This window comes from Streptopelia decaocto, assembly GCF_964273445.1.
Source record: "Streptopelia decaocto genome assembly, chromosome: 1".
NCBI lineage: Eukaryota > Metazoa > Chordata > Aves > Columbiformes > Columbidae > Streptopelia > Streptopelia decaocto.
Window position 1 is genome coordinate 95,018,331 of NC_138663.1, and position 19,220 is coordinate 95,037,550.

The 19,220-nt window shown below is 44.0% G+C and overlaps 1 protein-coding gene across 7 annotated transcripts in view; it reads left to right on the plus strand.

Moving 5' to 3' along the window:
* The first annotated feature begins 1,681 nt into the window (after positions 1-1,681).
* Positions 1,682-19,220, plus strand: part of JADE3 (jade family PHD finger 3) — a 73,622-nt gene continuing 56,083 nt past the window's right edge. For 2 of the 7 annotated variants that reach the window (XM_082069669.1, XM_082069672.1), the window contains exon 1: positions 5,705-5,918. The gene's annotated coding sequence lies outside the window, so the exon portion shown is untranslated. Of the gene's footprint in view, positions 1,839-2,511; positions 2,579-4,578; positions 4,789-5,704; positions 5,919-6,065; positions 6,116-6,160; positions 6,605-19,220 lie in introns of those variants that run through there. The other 5 variants (XM_082069670.1, XM_082069674.1, XM_082069668.1 and 2 more) reach the window with 4 other exon arrangements.

Here is a 19,220-nt window from a genome sequence, read left to right on the forward strand (position 1 = left end):
AGGGTGGCACAGGTCATTGGAGGTCTGCAGGAACAGCTCATCCAAGGCATGTTTAAACCTGATCTAAAACATCTAAATTCTGGTCCAACAGTATTAAAAGCTATGAATAAGTGCTGATTGTAAGCATTGTCTCTAACAGGCATGGATTTGGGTGGGATAGTGCAAGCGGGCTGTAGCACTTCATTAAGCTGTGTGCTGTAGTTCTGCATTCTTGCTGCAGCGTATGTTGGAAGGCAGCTCTGTGGTGGTCCACCCCATTCCCTGGGCATTGCAGAGCTTGCAATGAGAGCTATAACAATTTGCTGAGGATAAAAATGTCTGAAAAATAATAACTTGCTATATTATCAGCCTGGAAGTTTTTCTTTAGGCTGTCTAATCTCAGCTCTGTCTCTCAACCATCTCTACGTATGGGAAAACTTTACAAGCATCAAACCTGGTAAAAACAGGATATACAGGAGGCTTCACTGAATGGTTGGGAGTCACAGTGTGTTAGTGGGCTAGACATTAATATCTTGGTGTCCAGTTTAATAGAAGAATGCTTTTTACTGCTATCATCTCTTCAGAATGCCTGGTTGCTGTAAGACTCTTGCTGGTAATGTTTGTGGTCATGCAATCTTCCTGATTCATATGTAGTCATCATGGGTGCTGAGTAAGAGAGAAGAAAAAGAGGGGGAAGTGAGAGAAACTTTTAAAAAAGGTCTGAAGTTTTCTGACTACATACAGTAAAATGTGCAACTGTTCATTCCTTTTTTTTTTTTTCGTTTAATGCATCTAGTGACAATCCCCAGCTATGTACAGTTTCATGGCTAGAGTATCTGAGGACCTTCCCAGCATGTATTAAGCAATGTGACCAGCATCTGTCAAGTACGAGTCAGCCTCTTTCCAATTGCACAAGGCTTTAAAATTGCCAGTGTTGTCAAGGGTCTAATGAGGTCCTTCATATGTGGATTTCCCTCACATCCTTCTGTTAGAACTGCTATAGAAAGTTTGTCCTTTAAAGCATCAGGTAAAGTTGATAGATAGGAAATTACGGTGAGGTGAAGAGCTCTTGCAAAGTGTTTAAATGAGTGTTTGACATTCCAAACTGAAAAGGCTAAAAGCAATGTGGTATTACAAATTCCACCCAAATGACACGGCTAAATTTAAGGCTAGGCACCTCTGCAGTACTAGGAGCTCAAAGGACTTGGTGCTTGGATGACAGTGGTATGTATTAATATCTCTCTGCCTGCCCAACTTCATTTTATCACAAGTAGGTGAAGTCCCAGTGCAGAGAGTCATGTGAGAATCTCTGCTTTCATTTTTAGGTACTTTTATCCTTATCGCAGTGAAGAAAACTTGGAATTTTTTTTTTTTTTTTTTTGCTGTTTGAGCCATTTAAACTTGTGTGTCTCAAAAAAAAAAAAAAGGAATCAAACTTTGCAGGGGGTGGGGAAAGGTGGAGTGACTGTTGACTTGTGATTTCTGAGTGCTGAAGGGACTAGCAGCCTGACTTCCCTCTACTGCCAGGGATGCTGAGTGCTGTAGGGAGGACTCCCCCAAAATGCATGTATGGCCAGCTAACTTTCCAGTTCACTTAGGCACAATACACCATTTGTTGCCTCACTAATACAAGCATAAGATGCATTCTTTGATTTTTTTTTTTCTTTTTCATTAGATACTTACTTGCATGCATTTAAGGTACAGAGCCATAATAGCAATAGGTTTTGAAAGCTGCTGGCAGTCCTCTTCATTCTGTGTTACTGTCTTAGAAGGAGAGAGATAAATCGAAGACATCCCTAAGCACAAAACTTTGAACTTTCTGGAGCCTGGGAAGTGAAGCTGGCCCATTTTGCTCTAAAGTGAGTAAATGCCTCATGATTGTGGAAGTTTTTTTTTTTTTTTTGGTCTGAATGTGCTGATCTTTTTATGAGGGGAGACCTTCCCTCCATTTCTGAAGTCCATAAAATCCACTTCAGGGTGGTGGGGTATTTTTGTTTGTTTGTTTTTTTAAGTTCTGGAGATTAAATGGAAAGGCTGTGCTATGACCTGAGGGCATCTTTTGATAGCTGTCCCAACAGGTGCTAAAAGATGGGATTCAGTGCTAGAGGTAAAGACAGTCTTTTGAAGCTCCGAGTGCTTTTTGCTTCTATTTCTAACAGCGAGTGTCTGAAACATTTTTAGTCACGAGAGGGTTTAAAGACAGCTAGCTGTCCTTAGATGAGATTCTGCTTTGCATTTTTTTTCTGCAGAAGAATGAAAGTTACTCCCCAGCAATAATTAGCTCACTCGTTTGCAGGTGGGTGTTTGATCTTTATGGTAACACTTCAATAATTTTTCTCATTGTGAAAATAAGGGAATTAAGCTTTTCTGTCTCTCTCCAGTAGCTGCCAGTGCTTGCTCTGCTTTCCAGGATGTTGTTTCATCAATGGTATCTGATCTACCAATGAAGCGAGTTTTATGCAGCATCTACGGGTTTCAAAGAAAGGTGGTATACCAGGCTTTGGTATTTCTGTGTATTTCTTTTCTTATCAGAGGCAACTGGAATTGCTGCCCATGGAGGCTTCTACATGCAAGCTGTGAATGCTGCAAAGACTTGGAGGTAAGGGGTATGAAATAACCTCCCAGACCTTTCCACTTCCTATTTCCATCCACTACTCCTCCATTATCCTATGGCGTGTTTGTTGTCTTCTTCTTCGCTGGCATCTGATCAGAGATAGCTGATTTTGTAGAAAAAATACGTTTCTGTTGAAATTCACTGAAATATGTCTAGGTATTTCAATTAGAGATGTTTCTTTTGTGGCTCCAGTCCATGTTAAACTCTGAGTGACCCTGCTTCTCAGATGTTAAACATTATTTCAGCGTAACTTCCCTAATACCCTAATATACTATGGGCAGCCTTTGTACAGCTGAATAATGACTCGGTCCAACCTGTGTATGGTGCACATGGTCATCCTGACCATACACTTCTAATTTCCAGAGCATTCCTCCCTTGAGAGGACTTCATGTTTGTGTTATATTTTATTAACATGTTAACATCTGGCTCTGTAAATTCCTCATATTCTCTAGGTGCATAAGAGCATCTGTAGTTCATCCTTTCTCGAGAAAATGTGGAAGCTGTTGTATATGCCTTTAAAAAGAACAACAGTATACAATCTGCTTCCTATATATTCATCTTGCTTGGTGTTCCTATAGAAATGCATAGCAAATGTAAATGTGATTCTGTGTGAATTTTTATCAAAGGGTAAATAGTCTGCTAGAAGTTACACAGGATGAGATAATAAAAATGTATTTGCATGTAAAAGCATTTCTTGACATGAGTAGCCCCATGGACTGTCTGCCATGGGTTTTTCCGTGTCACGTATCTGTTGGCCCCAAGCCCATCATGTACAGCTGTGGATTTACTGTAGAACTAGGGTTTGGATGTCATCTTCTGACATGTGATACCCAGTTCAAGTGGGGGGTGTGATCGCAGGTATGGGAAATGAAGATAGCTGTGCAACACCTCTCCTGGGTTGGGCTGCATCTGCTCCTGATGAAGTCATTCATATATGAAGTAATCTGGCAGGAAACTTCTCATAGGAATGTTTCCTTCACTGATGGGAATATATGTTCTTTGTTGTACTTCTGAATAAGGGATACTTTAAACATTGTATATATGTATATATACATATATACACACATTCTACCAAGTTTTCCTGAGCACACAAAAAATATAAATTGTTTTAAAATCCAAATGAAGATACTGCTACTTGAAAGTGGTTTCTGTTTAGTATAACTCAATCAGACTTTAAATTCCTTTTATGACTAGAAAACTTGTCTTTTTCTATAGTGCATAGACTTGGTTTTATCCCTCTGAATAATCTTCATTTTGGACTTCAACTCTCTAGTCTAAAAATCAGTATTGCTTGCCCTGTTTCCTGGACCACCTGGTTTGATATAGAGGATTCCACAAGTCATGATGTTGGGGGGGAAGCATTCTTGGTATTTTACTTGATGTTGTGGTTTTCCTGGCAAGTATATATTAATGAACGGAACGCAAATGAGGTGATTGCTGGTGCATGCAGAAAGTTGTAAATGTCAGCATCACTGTTTGGTTGTGGTTTAACTGCGTTTTTAGAAAGCTACACTTCATATCACACACACGAATATTAATCAGCTATTAAAAGAAAAAAGGTTGTGTTTTTTTTTTGCAGCGCATAGTAGATCCACGGAAGCCCTTGCCAGCAGTGGTTTACTGTAAGTCAGAAGCCTACATGGATTCAGTGAAAGCTGACTTGGACAAGTTCTTGGTGATCTATTGAGTTACTGAACAGATGTGCCACATCCTGCTTGGGAAATCTGAGTAAGAAGTATTATAGTCAGAGCCTTGCAGAGTAATTTAGGGGAAGTATCTGACTGCAGATTCCACCTGGGCCAGAAGGAAGTCAATGCAGGGGGACAGTGACTTGGAAGAGCAGGTGGGAAGATTCCTGTGTAACCTCATCTAGGTGTTCCTGCTCCAGAGGGGGGATTGGACTAGATGATCTTTCGAGGTCCCTTCCAGTCCCTAACATTCTGTGATTATGTGGGAAGTTGTTGAGCTAGATGGGACACTTGGCTTGAAAGAGTGCCTTTCTTACGTGTTGTTTCACCTCATCTTTTGGCTGCTGTCTGGAAACACTGCAGAAGGGCAGCTCAGGCATGCCCTTCCCTGCCATGCTTGCTGTTTGTGTCTTCATTCCTTTTCCTTTGAACTCCTCGTTATTCTTGCTGTTTCTTCTCTGTGCCTGGCCTAGAGTGATGGGCTGTACCCAAGATTTGAGACCACAGGTTTGATTTCCTTCTCTCCTGAGCTAATGTAGCCTTTCCATGCCTCAGTTACTGTGTGCTTGGGAAATGGGGTTGCAGCAGCCACGGGGTGTTCTCCAGATCAATCTCTGCAGCACTCCCTCTGGTACAGAAGGCAAAAGGGGTTTGCAGTGCATTTGATGCAAGTGATAGTTGGTCATCGCAGTACGAGAAATGTGTGTGGGTGTGGGGCCTAGTAACAAAGAAGGTTTGCCAAATTTTTGCCATCGCTTCCTTTATTCTAACTGATGCTGCCTGCTGTGCTTTCTATCAAATGTTGTTCCGCTGGGGAACTCCGTCATGGGCTGATTAACAGCAGTAGCTGGCGAAAAGCTGCCCTAAAGTAAGCTTTACGCGCGTCATTTTACAAGTGGTGCCTTGCATAAAATGTTCTCAATTTAGCACTAGACGAGGCAGGGATGGGCACCCGGCGTCCTCAGAAGCTGCTGGAAGGCAGGTGGGATGTGGTGAGGCACCTGGCCGCCCCTGCCCCAGCCGCCCAGCCCCACGTTGGGTCGCGGCAGCCGGTGGCTTCGTGCACTTGCTTTGCATCTGCTCGGGGCACCTCGGAGGCAGCAGCCACCTCCTGCCTCTCACCCGGGGCCGGGCACGGTGCGCGCCCCTCGGCGCTGCCGCCCGCCTGAGGGCCCACGGCCGACGTCCTCCTTCCCCTCGGGCCCCTTCCCCGGCAGCCTCTTCCCGCCCGCTGCCCGGGGCGGGCCGGCGGTGCCGGCGCAGCTGGCAGGAAGGCCCCGGCCGGCGCGGCGAGGGAAGGGGAAGAGGCGGGGCCTGGAGCCCAGCAGTGTCAATAATACAATAGGGTTCTTGTGCGGCCGCTGCCGGAGGAGGAGCGGGGCGGGCGGGCTGGGGCCTGGCTGCGGGCGCGCCGAGCAGCCGGCACGCAGGGCGGGAGCCGCTGCCGGCCACGGGCCCGGGCGGGCGGGCGGAGGCGATGCGCGCCGGCGCGGGACGGCACCAGCAGCCGCAGCAGGAGGAGCAGCCGCCGCCGCGGCGGGAGCAGCAGCGCCAGCCCTGACGGCCGCGGCCGCCCACCCCGGCGAGCGGGGGAGGAGGCGGTGGCGCGCCGGGCCGTGCCGCGCCGGCGGCGGGAGGTGAGCGTGGCCCGGGCTGCCCGCATGGAGGCGGGGCGGGGGGCGGGCGCCGGGCCGCCGGGGCCGCCGCGCCGGGCCTGTGCACGGGGGAGGCGCCGGGCCTGCGGGAGGCGGTGGCGGCGTTTGGCGCCAAGGCCGGGCAAGAGGAGAAGGAGGAGGAAGCAGCGGCGAGCAGGGGGAGGCGGCGGGTCCTGCGGGTACGTGGAGCGCCGGGACCGGGCGGGCGGCCGCGCCGTGCGAGCAGCGTCCTCGGGCGCTGAGGCGGGCCGCCCGTCGGGCGTGGGCAACGCGGCCCCGGCCGCGTCCGGAGGGAAAAGTTGCGGCGGTTCCCTCGCCCTGCCGGAGTCGCGCCGCCGCTCCGCCCCCGCGCTCGCCGGGCCGTGCCCGCGGGGGGCGGCGGTGGCGGCCCCCGGCGAAGCGCCCTTTTGTTCGCCGCAGCCCGGAGAGGCGGCGACCCGCCGGTGCCCGAGCCGGCGGGGCCCTGCGGAGCGCGGCTGGGCGTGGCGGCGGGGCGGCCGGGCTGACAGACAGCCGGGCAGACAGACACACAGACAGGCAGCCCGGCGCTTGTCCGCTGCCGAGCACCGCTCCGCCGGCATGTGGAGGAACTTGCTAGAACTGAGTTTGACAATGAAGCGCTAGCGCAGAACCTCCCGCCTCCCCAGCCCGCCCGCCGCACCGCCGAGGTAAGTTTGGTCCTGGGCAGCGGGCGCGGGTTGTGCCCCAGAGCCCCCCGGGGCTTGTGGGGATGGCGACCGGGAGGTCCCGGCTCCGCTTCTCCGCATCAAACCTGCCTCCCTCGCACGGCGATTGCTCTGATGTTGCTCATCTTCCCGCAAAGGCATGGCTTCGTGCTACGGACCGGCAGCGACCGGTAGGGAGGGTTAGCGGCTGGGGATGTAGCAAAAGTAGCGCTTGCAAATAATTCTGTGATGATTAATGGGAGAATTGGGATCGGAGTGTCTTAAAATACGTCTTAATGGGAAGAATCAATACTGCTTTTTTCTGGTTCTTAACTGCAGTTCTTTTATGAAGAGCATTTATAGTTATTTGAAGACTGTAGCTATTGTTCACAAATTGTTTTAATGAGTGGCTATGTAATTAAAATATCACTAAATTAGTGCTGTACTTTAAAGCCGTATTTTTTTTTTTTCGTGTTCAGGAGAAGGGGATGCTGGAGACGGAATCCAGTTGTGATTAGAAATCGCATGATTAAAATACAGTAGAAACTTGAAAGCTATTGTGCCTCTGTTAACGTAAAAGAGCCTTTGCAGTAAAACTGAAAGATAAAGAGAATCGTATTTTGTCTTGGTGCATGCAGAATGTTTTATCTGCAGCCAACTTTTTACGTCATGTTGGTGCTTGTTGTGGGCTGTTCTGTAGAGCATCTCGAGCGCACCACCTGCTAATCTCTACAAAGCGAGACCATATCTTACAGATGGTTAGACCTAACCTGAAAATGCGAGAGCCTGATGGGTTTAGAGGGGAAAGGGTGACCTGGATTAAGTTAGTCTAACTATCAAGCCCAGCACGGAGTTCCTTAGCAGGATGTCAGAAAAGCCTTTGCTTGCACTTGCTGAGGGGAGAAAATGCAATTTAAAGTTGCTTGAGTTAAGAAAGTGCCTTTTCAAATTAAAAACAAGTTAGCGCTTTTAGGATCCAAAGTTTGGTGTGTTTTTTTTTTTTAACTGAACTTCTGACCTCTTTCCAGGCTAGACTTGACATGCCCTGTTTTTAATGCCGAAGAGGAGCAGAAGAAGGTTTTCTTCTGCAAAAGTGCGGCTTTGAATGCAGTAAAAGTAATCAAAATAATGAGAGCTGTTTCTATTACCTGTCTTTCATTTGATGTTTCCTCTTTCTAGGTTCCTTTTACAGAACAGGCCTCCCTCCCTCCCCCAGCAGCAAAAATTCCCCCGGGTTGGGTCACTCAGTGCAACTGTGGGGTTTTTGTTTGGTTGTTCTAACTGTGTTATGTACGTGTAGCGGGTATCTGCAAAGATTTGCTAGAGAGCTGATGCAGGAACATATGCGGTGGCATTTATTGGCACGGATGCATGTTCGCTTGGGATCTCGTTAAAATCCTGAAAATCCGCCGTGAACGTAAAAGTCTGAGGCTAGAGGATCTCAGAGTAGCGTTAGAATAAATAAACCCAGCTTTTTTCCTTCTCTGTGGTTCTGTGGACTTCCTCTGTGTGGCAGAAAAATCAGGAAGTTTGCATCTGGGATTTATTGCGATACCTGAGATTGTTATGTGCTTTTTTTTTTTTTTTTAATAAACGTAATTTTCGTAGAGCTGAGTGGTTCACTTATGGAGGAGAATTTACAAAAGCTGCTTGGCTACTGTACAGCTGTCTGTACAGCTTTGTATACGTACATATAGGAAGCGTATAGTCGCTGAAGTAGCTGCCACGTGTGGAGTGCTGCAGGGTGTTTATCCCAAAAGCTTGCTGTGGCCGGCCCCTGGCATGTCTTGACTGGTGACCTGAACTCTTGGCTGGTGTGACGACAGGTGTCCACGGCCCTGGTGGAAACGGCTGGATTTGTAAGACCTGCTGGTGAGAGGTGAAGTTAAACGCTGTACAAGCTGCCTTGAGTTGGAGCTCAAAATTGGTACCCTTGCGGTGTTCCCCGTGGTCTGTTTAGGTAGCTTCGTTCAGTCTTTGAAATTAATTTCTGACTGTCAAGCTCCAGAGGGTGAGGAGCATGGTGTCTGTACATTTTTGGTTAGCTTGGCGAGACCTGGGCTGTATCCGGAGTACAAACATGTACCCATTTTTGTAGCATGTCTTCTCTGATCCATGGATGAAAATGTTACATAAAAGGTCTGTTTCTGTGGTGTGTGTTTCTGCTTCAGTCCCTAGGAGTCTCCTTTAGAAGCTGGTATGTGGTTTTGGGGGTTCTTTCCTAAGTAGCATTATGCCCACTCTTCAGAAAAAACTAAGCACTTTAATAACAAAGAATGTTGTATTCAACTAAAATTTAAAAGTTACTATTTTTTTAAGCACAGGTATCCTTCTCTCAATGCATATTTTAACCAAAAACTCACTGTTTTGTCTGGATCAGTGATGGTGTTGCTTTTTCGTTGGTGATTTCCTGCATTATAGACAGAAATGGACTTCGCCAAAACTTGTTGTTTGGTGGTACCAACTTAGTCACTTCCCACTTCCTATTTTTTTTTTCCCAGGACCTACAGCTAAGGAAACTCAGGGGCTTTCAGATTTTGTGAGGGGGAACCCTTCCTCTGAAATCATGTGGTACTTCTCTTTTCTGAAGATTTGAAGTGCTTATAACACTTGAGGCTTCATGTAATTGGAGACGTAAATGCAATTTTGACATACTTTACTTAAAATGGAAACTAACAAGTTAATAATAGTTCTTATCAGGGATATTTATGTAATGGAAGCCAGCAGATGCTATTTGCATCTTGAAAAGCTGGTGTATAAAATGTTATGTCAGGGCCCTGGCAGATTTTGTGCTCATGTAGGCTGGGTCAGGTGGGAGTAGGAGATGCTGGAGATCTGTAGGGCTAGATGGCATCTCTGAGAAGTGAGATAACTGTATGAAATTTTGCTTTTTAGTACACAGCTGCTTTTAACTTAATGCTGCTATTTAAAATAAGAAGAGGGGGAGAGGTGATTTATATTTATCCACGTTAAATGATCAGTTACACTGTCACCTTAAAATCACTTTTCTTCATACTATCTTGTAGCTACAACTGTATTTCTGGTGTTCACAACCCCTAAAAAGCGTGTTTATAGATGCTGGTTTTATTGATAGTTCAGCTATAGGATGGTATCTGGCAAAGAAGTTTTAAAAGTATAACTAATGTGACAGCCCGGGCGTTGACTTCTGTGGAGAGACGTCAGACCCATTGCCGGCTCTGCCTTTCCACGTCTGTGTAATTACCAACCACCTCCCTGCTTCCCTGGGCTGTTTGCTCTTTTGTATTTATTTACTTCCAAGTCACCCTTCTCTAGATGGTATCTGAACTATTCCTGCATTTAAGATACTATTTCAGCATGTAGGAGACTGGGAATTTGGGGATTAGAGCAGATTGGGATGTGTGATCTCGGGCCTAACGAAAGCTCCTGTGTTTGTAGAGCTATAACACGAGCTTTACTTGGGTTTAAAGGAGTGGAAGAGGCCCTGAGCTGCGAGCACGGCTGTGGAGGCTCCGCTGGCACCTGTTAAGTTCAGAGGAGCAGGAGAAGGTGGGAGGATAAGCTCATGACTGCTGATGCTATTTGTTATAACTGGGATGCTTGCCTTAGCTTGTTAAACTTTGAAAACTTTGGAGTGCTTTCGTTCTTTAAAGTACACCTGTTGCAGCATTAGATTACAGAGCTGTGTTTCTTGCTTATTGAATTGAATGCTGAACATAGCATATCGTGTCGTTAATGCCTCCTTGTGTTTTAATTAGAGCTGTAGGGAGATGTTAAAAAACAGGTTTATACACATGCCTGACCGGTTGCTAAAATGAATAATGCTTGTTGGACAGTCTTGAGGGAATTGTGTATTATTTGGCTATTCTACTGTCCAGTGCCGTTTTTTTTTTCCCTCTCCTTTCCTTTCTTTTTCCCTCTCCACTGTACAAAAAAATAAAAATCTTGCTGGAATTTTTTTTCTGAGGGTCTGTCACATCTGCTAAAAGCTCCTGACTGTGCAGGAGCCCTTTTCTGGTGGAAGGCTCAGGCTCTTGCTTGTGCCCTGGAAAGCAGTTCCGCACTTGTGCTAGTGGTTGCACTCTCAGCAAGTCCAGCACCTTCCAAGGGTTAGTGCCGCACCGTGGATGAGTAGACCCTGGGATCCTCCCAGTGATGTATCTGCTACAGATGTGAGACCAAAACCTTTTGCCGAATATATTTTGCGTCTTGGATGGATGCAGTTTGGTGGTTAGGTCGGTACACTGCTGGGTTCATACGGTGACATGCGTGTTCGTGAGCACTTGAGAATCTGAGCTTTCATTCGTACCAATTCAAAAATGTGAATATTGGTTTAACAAACCAGACAATTTTTAAATATCGCTTGCTTTAAAGACCATGAAGATACTGAGAAAATTATTATTTTTAATGCACAAATATTAAAATGCTCCCTATGTATCAAGTATAGCAGAATAAAATTACAGTATTTTCTTTGTTCTGCCGCATAGAGGGTATTACATCTTGAACTGCTGGATACAAATGTGTAGGAGAAATGTGTATCCTGACAAGGGAGGAGAAAAATGTCCCGAGTGGGATTACTTGAGGTTTTTAATTCTCTTCATTGTTCTGCTTTTAAGTGGTTGTATTTCTTTAATATTCTTCCAATGTTGATTTGCAGGCTTTTGATATCAAAGTGGCTGTAGAGGACTCATCGTTTGAAATAGTGCCACGTTCCGCTCAGGTTTTTGCTTTAATGAAAAGAAACAAAACAACCAACCAAAAAAAAAACCCAACCAAAAAACCCACCAGAAACGAAACAAACACACACACACAAAACACATAAACAAAAAAACAAACAAATGAAACAAAGCACCCAACCAAACCCACAAAATCCTCGTGAAGGTAAAATACACAACATGTGAGAGAGTTACAGAGACGCACAAGAAAATCGTAGGTTGAGCAATTACCTGGTGAGGAGGAGCCTTAGCAGAAGGTGAGTTAGGAGTAATACCTCTCTCACTCATATTAGTTCTTGAAAGGGAAGAGGAGTAAGAAAAAAGAAAGAGCTCCTTTTCCTGCTTTCACACAAATAGGCTCTTTTCCCAGCAGGTAACTGACTGAAATAGTGATAACAGGTGATTACTTGGCAGTGCAAAGTAAACCTTGTTAAGTGTTGTTTGATAGGAAGGAGAGGGAGTGCTCATTTCAGGCACAGAAAATAGTTTTCTGTGTTTGTTTTCAATAATGCAGACCCCCGACGGCCTGTCTGACCAGGGAAAGGTTACCTGCCGTCGGCATTGCTGCGCTTTGATTGACTTAACCTTGTTTGATGGAGTTCCAGCAACTCCTTGACTTCAGCCTAATTTGAGAGCAGTTGTGTTCCTTCACAAAAATCAAATTGACTGTCATTTAAGCAACTGAAAGGCAGCTACTTAAACCTGATAATGAAGTTGCAGTCTTCCTTACATTAACAACATAATTGTTTCCAGCGTAGCATGAAATGAGCAATCTTAAGGAGTAAGTGAAGCATTTTGCCTGACAAATTTGGACTTGCAGCTCTGCAACAGAATGTGCTGAGAGTGAGGGAGGATCTTAAAGGTTGATCTTAATACAAGGTACTTGTTCATGAGCAACAATATTGTAATAGCTATTGGTGTACATAGGAAGTAGTATTAACTTGTATTTAATGGTATTGATCCTTCTATGGAAGTAATTTTTGCAAAATATTTTGTCCACATTACAGAAACTAATTTTCTGTGCTTTCTTTGGTTACTGCTTCTTAAATTTTTTTTTTGGGAAAAAAAAAAGTTAAAAAACTGATGTGATTAAACAATTCCACATTTTTTATATAAATGAAAATAATGCAAGATAGTTTTGTATGCTCTTTGCAACTGGTATCCATCAATTTAGGTGTGGGGGTTTTCTTCTTTTTTTAGGATCTCATCGTATAGTTTCCCAAAGACATTTTCTGACATTTTTTTAAAGTTTTTCTTTATTCAGGCGTTTTTCAGGTGTTTAGGTGCATTGAAGCAGGTGGTAAGCATGACTTTTTTTGATCAAAATGCCTTTTTTTTTTTTTTTTTTTAATACTGCTAGCACACTAAGAGTTTACTCACAGTGACAACTGAATGAGATTTTTGCCAGTGACTAGCAGGTTACATTCATCTACACTTCTGTGATTTTGATGGAGATCTGACTTGCTTTATTCAGATCTATATGCCTGTACCATTGTGGAATAACTGTGGAACAACTGTTGTCAAATATAAAAGCTCTGGCCTGAGATCAATGAAGGAGGAGGAGGTTAAAAATTACTTTATATACCAGTACTTGGTGTATTCCGTCTTTTGATGCTTAAAACTGGACATATATGGTTCTTTGCTAGATCTGATGTAGTTTCATTTTCCTTCCTGTATAAATGTCATAAAACTTCAGAAGGTGGGACATAAGTTATTGGAATGTTTGCACTCCTGACAATCAGCTCAGTATCAGAGCCTCGTGACTCCCGTTATGTGGATTAATCTGGCTTAAATGCTGTTTTAGATCCTGTGTTTGGCATCTTCTGTGTACTTGTTCTAGATTTTCAGAAGCCTCTATATGTAACAGCAAGTGGGGATATGCATGAATTTAGGTTGCTGGAAGTCTAATAGGTTTTCCAGACGCCATTTCATTCCAAGGTTGCTGAAATAAATTTGTTTTCTGCGTGCTTGACTTCCATGTTTCAAACAGCCCACTTTTGAGGCATGAATGGGTTAAGAGTTGGAAAAACTGTCTAAAGTAAATTTAAAAAGAAAATAAAAAAGCCTCAACTACACACAACAATATGATTTATAGTTCCTAGTTATCTCTCCCAGCCGTATCTTTGATGCCTTTGCAGTCTTGCATTGGCTGTCCCCGCTTCTTTTTGCCTTGACTTCCCAACTTTTTCCTTGTTATGGGAGAAAATGACATTTCTAGTGACTGTCTCACAGTCTCCTTGGGACCTTATAAATCAGCTAGGTCGAATTAAATTTGTCTACCAAACTCCAGACAGTATGGACTTGCAAATTATTTGCAGTCGACCTGAAAACATTTTGGCACAGCTTTGGAGATTTTTTTTTTTTTTTTAATAAGATTTGCGTAGATTGCCTAGTTATGATAGAAAAGGGCTTTTCCCTCATCAGTGTTTTTACGTGAGGTGTTGGTTTTTTGTGACTAGTACATTTGTTTTTATGTGAGGTGTTGGGTTTTTTGTGGCTAGTACATTTGTGTGGGTTTACATATGGATATATATAAAAAAGCATCATGCACTGAAAAATCAAGTTGTATTGTTAAATATTTATAGAAAAATAAAACATTCATGATACTTTTTTTTCAGTGAATGCTTATATGGGTGTGATGTGTATTTTACTTGTGTTTTTAATGCAAACTTCTGTGCTCTTATGCCTATACATATGTAAGTTGTGCTTGGTTAAGCAAGTTGAGTCTGTGTGTGTCACTTAAAGCAAATACAATTGCTGATGTGTGTTTTGTACAGATAATAAGTGTGTTTCGAAAGTAAACTTGCTGTTATGGATTGAGAGGAACCACGGGGAAAAAAAAAAGACACTGGCAAAACGTTGGTTTAGTGGAGTACCTTTCAAAACACTTAAAGCTAACCAGGTTGCTCTTGTTCTCAAATCTCTTTCTTACAGTTTTCTAGAATATTTTTTTTGGCCAAAATGTTGGGTGTTTTTGTTTTTTCCCCCCTCTTCTTAGACTTTTTTTCCCTCTTCTTAGACTGAGGGGTGACCTTATTAATGTTTACAAATATATAAAGGGTGAGTGTCACGAGGATGGAGCCAGGCTCTTCTCGGTGGCAACCAATGGTACGACAAGGGGTAATGGGTTCAAACTGGAACACAGGAGGTTCCACTTAAATTTGAGAAGAAACTTCTTCACAGTGACGGTAAGAGAACACTGGAACAGACTGGTCATATACATTTACTTGAGGGGAAATGGCATTTCTGTTAGCCCTTGCACAAGGATTATGGAAGTTGAGCCTGCTTTGCTTCCCTACCAGACTTCTTTGGCCATAATAAAGCATCTTTAGATCCATCTTTTAGAGGTTTTAGTGCCACACTGGGATACTCTGTAGCACCTCTGCCTGTTGCTGGTTTCTCACAGGCAGGTAGAATTTTAGTCAGGCAGAACTGAGAGTTGTAACTGTGTGATGTTGATTCTCCAAGGAGAAGCAGCTCGGCTCCTGTGTTTACTTTCTCTATTGGGCTTCCAAGGACTGACAGGATTATGGAAGTTTTTGTGCTTCAGGTAAGCAGAAGTGATGTCAAACTCTCAGGGAGCAAACCTATTAAAAGCCAGTTATCTTTTTTTTTTTTTCTTTCCCTTTGAGTCATTGATGGGGTTTGGCAGGTGTAGCATAGGGGACCTTGGTGCCATTTGTGTGCCCAAAGTGCAGAAATACCAGTGTGTCTCAAGGGGCAGCATAACCTGCTGTCCTCCTCAGAACTGGTGCATGCTCACCCATACCATGTGAGTTGTAGTCCCTGTACTCTCTAGTTTAACCCCTTGCTAAACAATGTCAAAAGCTTTGCCTCCTTAAAGGTGACAGCTATATATATCAGAAGTCTTACTTCAATAAACACAAGAAATCATAAAGGTCTGTATATTTATAGACAATTTTATTAAAGGTCACATTTTTCCTTTTGACAGTAAGCTCCTCTGGCAGTGGGTGCTTTGAAGGAATAGTTCCCTTGTATTACAAGTTCATCTTGCCACCCCCCTACTTCCCCAACATATCTGCATCAGGAACTTTTGAGAAGAAATAAACTCATTTATGTCAGAGTTCTGCTCACAAATTCATCAGATAAATGCCTTGCTACTTTCTGGCCTCATTTTCACACTTACTTTAATTCCTATTGACTCCACTGAGGCCAAAATTTCCCTGCTTGTTTCTTGGAGCTTATCATGTGTTTTGTCTGAGGGAGTGGGAATGGCTTTGGAAAAGGATTAGTTAGTAGACACAGGTTTCTCTTTCATAACGGTAAAACAAAACAACATTAACAAAAAAAACCCCAAACCAACCAACCAACCAACCAACCAACAACAAACCCACAAACAACCCTTTTCCAGCCATTTGAGATAATCTTCAAGGAAGAATTCATTTTTGGTTACTGCTATGGAATTTGCAGCCACAAAGGATGAAGTTGATGAAGTCTCATTTACTGTGTTTTTGTATCTGCTGCTTCATTAATTGTCATTTGATTGTGCTCCAGGCCTTGTGTTTTGCAATCTAAGTTCGAAGCTTGGGTGCTTTATTTATTTATGGGGTTTCCTTGCAGGGGGAGGTGACGGTTTGAGTGCTGGTATGATGATCAGATGTCTGAGCAAGAACAGAAGGCCTTTCCTTATGAAATCTCAATAATAGTATCCTGAGTTTGATGAAGGATGTCAAAAGTACTGTAAATCACTGTGGTGAGAAAGTGAAGTTAACACTCTGTTACTTTTCTCTTCCTCTTGTTTTTTCCCTGGCAACTGACTACCATTCATTTAAATAACTGACTAAGCATTTTGATACGAGGTGAGGTGTTCAACAGACTATGTTTTTCTGTGACCACTGAGACCACCTTCAAGGCCAAGAGAAAGAATATTTTTATTGAGGAATCTAATATATTAGATTACTTCTTGTTCAGGATGAGTAAGTCAGTGGAGTAACTATAAAAATAACATGCAGCAATTGGTAACTGTCAGATTCTGACAGCTTTCCTGTGCTTTTCTCTTGGCATAAACTTAATTGTTGTGGGTTAAATAAGACAAAAGGTAATGTGCGTATTCAGTGTATCCACATTACTTTAAATACTAAGACTTCTCATACCCAGAGCAGTTGCAGAAATTCAAAAGCACCTGTTCTGTACCTTGTATGAACCTGTGTTGTACATTGGTGTGCACTACCACTTGATGTATCCAGAAAAGGAAACATGATTTTTTCTTGGCTACTGGCATCCAGCTGTGAGATAGCTTTGCTCCTGTAATCCAGACGTAAATTATTCTTACCATTGTTTTAAAATTAACTGATGTCATTCCATTGTGATTTTTTTTTTCTGCTTGTATTGACCACCATCGGAACAGAGGCTCAGCAGGCTCGTTTGCTTTGTAAAAGTCAGCGGTGGTTTGAGGCACGAGCTCCTCCTGACGCTTCCCAGCAATTGGTGGCTGTCCCACGAGGAAGCGGTTGAAGCTACGCGGCACAGCCTAGATTAGGAAAAGCTTGCACAGACTGGTTGTCCAACAGAGTAGCGAGGGTGGCCACGGGTGCTTGTGTCCTGCGAGGGAAAAGGCTTGAGGGAAAAGGGCTGGGGTTCAGTAGCTGGGGTTGGGAGGGAGGAGGCATTTGGGGCTGAGTCTCAGTGGACAGGGAGGAGTACTGAGAAGGTGAGGTACAGAATGAGGGACAGAAACCTTTGCAGGTGTGGCAACTGCTGAGGTTTTATGTGATGCTGAACTGGATGCCTGAAGAGTGCATGTGAGGTGAGGAGAGGAAGAAGGGTCCAGGCGTAGATCCGATTCCTGGAGGTATCTGTTTACAGGGCTGCAAATCAGCAGTTGAATCTGTGAGGAGAGATTTCTGGCATTGTTCCCTCTTTGGTGTGTGAGCTGGTTGTCCTGAACACGCTGAGCTCTGAGTCCCATTGCAAAGACATTTTCACTTGCTGCACAGGGAGTTAAAGCCTTACGGGCTTTTTTTCTTCTTGTTCCAGAGCCAGATACCTAACCTGAGGGCACAGTTTGATGTTATTTCAGTCTGAAGTCTGAATCTGGCCCTTCATCATCTTCTATGTTGTCGGTGTGTGAAGGATTTGGCAAGAAGCAGTGATGCTGCTTTTGGTATTTGTGACTCTCTCTCTTATGTGATGGGGTCATGGGACTTGCTGCAGAGTGTATGAGAATCTGATGGCACAGCCATGTCAAACGTAACGTCTGTTACCATACTTTTAGAAGTTCTCACACTTGGTGAACCGCTTTATTTTTTATTTTAAGATCTCCACTAAAGATATCTGTAACTGTGCACAAATATAGCTGCATAAAATAATGGAAATTAACTGTGGGAAAAGATGCTTCTAGGTCATCTAGATTATTGCTTCTCAAACATTCACTTGAGCCTCCCTTAAGAACATAACATAAAACAGTACTGCCATCACTCGGCTTTAGGAAATTCACACAAGTACATCTGCTTAGGACAGGACGTACAAGTCGAATGAGGTGGGTTGACGTTTAAAATCAGGCTGACCAGCATGTGGCTGTGGCTACCAGCAAGACATGTAGTGTTCCCCTTCCTCAAGAACGGGATTTACTTTTTTTTTTTGGCTCCAGTTCCCATAAATATCCTGTTTGTGCTGGTCTGTGACTCACAGTCTCCAGCTCCTGGTAGTAGGTAGCACCAAAACACATTTGTTACTTCTGCTTGTACCCTATTCCAGGTTTTGTGGATTCAGGAAGCACCCTCCTGATTCAAGAAGCATCTGATGCTTTTGTCTCAGTTTAGCTCTTCTGCTGCAGGCTCCTGCCACATGCACTTGTGGTCTCTTTCTGCTGCAATGCGACCTGCCGCGGGGAATACCTACTCTTCTGAGAGAGGAGCATCCTCTTCAGCACCAGGCTGAAGTAATGCATCTCCATAACATTTTGTCCTGATGTACGACAACTGTCCTTGTATGTAGCTGCATGCTGTAGCCTCCCTTGGTATACGCAAAGTATGTATCTCTGTGATGGAGGGAGGAGGGGTAAGGTGGGAAAAGCTGCTTGGAATTACGTTGCTCTCACCAGCACGTAGTGATACGCACGTGTGCTGTGGGGTAGCTGATGCACAGGACTTGTGGTTCGAAAGCAATGTGTCTGTGTGGCTTTGTGCAGTCCTCAGTGCAGACAGGCTGACCAAACTGCTTTGTGTAGTCCTTCTCTTTATACTTGGGTCCCATTTGTTGTTGCCCTGCCCTCGGGCCAGTTTGAGAACCGCTGAGCTGGAGCATGTCATCTTGGCAGCGCAACTACCAGGACTCCTGTCCAGTCTTTGTTTAAACGTTAAGTGCTGCAGCCTCCGATCCTTCCCCTGGGGACATGGACCAGCAGTTCTGACTGTCAGGATGTTTCCTTAATGCTAAGCCTAAACTTTTTTTTTTTTTCTTGAATTTATCCCATTACACCTGATCTTTTACAGACTTGTGCTGGTATATGAAGAATACAGAAAACTTCGTGTGTGCCTTAGGTTGAGTATTTAAGTTAAATCCTGTGTATAGGTTGGTCTCAGTAGCTTTTCCCTGTAAGGGCAGTTGTTTCAGATGCCAACCTGCTTTTTCCTTTTTTTTTTTTTTTTTTTTGCATGAGTATATTAATTATATTGTGTAACAAGTAATTTCAAGCACCGAATAAGAAGTTTTGAGTGTTTGCAGAATGGCTGGCGCTGCACACGTGCTAAATAACTGCTGCGTTGGGTCACCATCTGAGTGCCTCGGGGCCCAGGACTTCAGAGCGTTTCATAAAAGGGCTTGATGTTACTTGTTAGTCGCCTTATGAAACCTATCCTTCTAGACATCCTGCTCTATTGTTTGTCTGAAAATGGGGTAAGCCGCTGTGGGAAATGGTTTTCCCAGCAAATTTTAATTGGTTGCTGGGAATTACTAAGTCACTG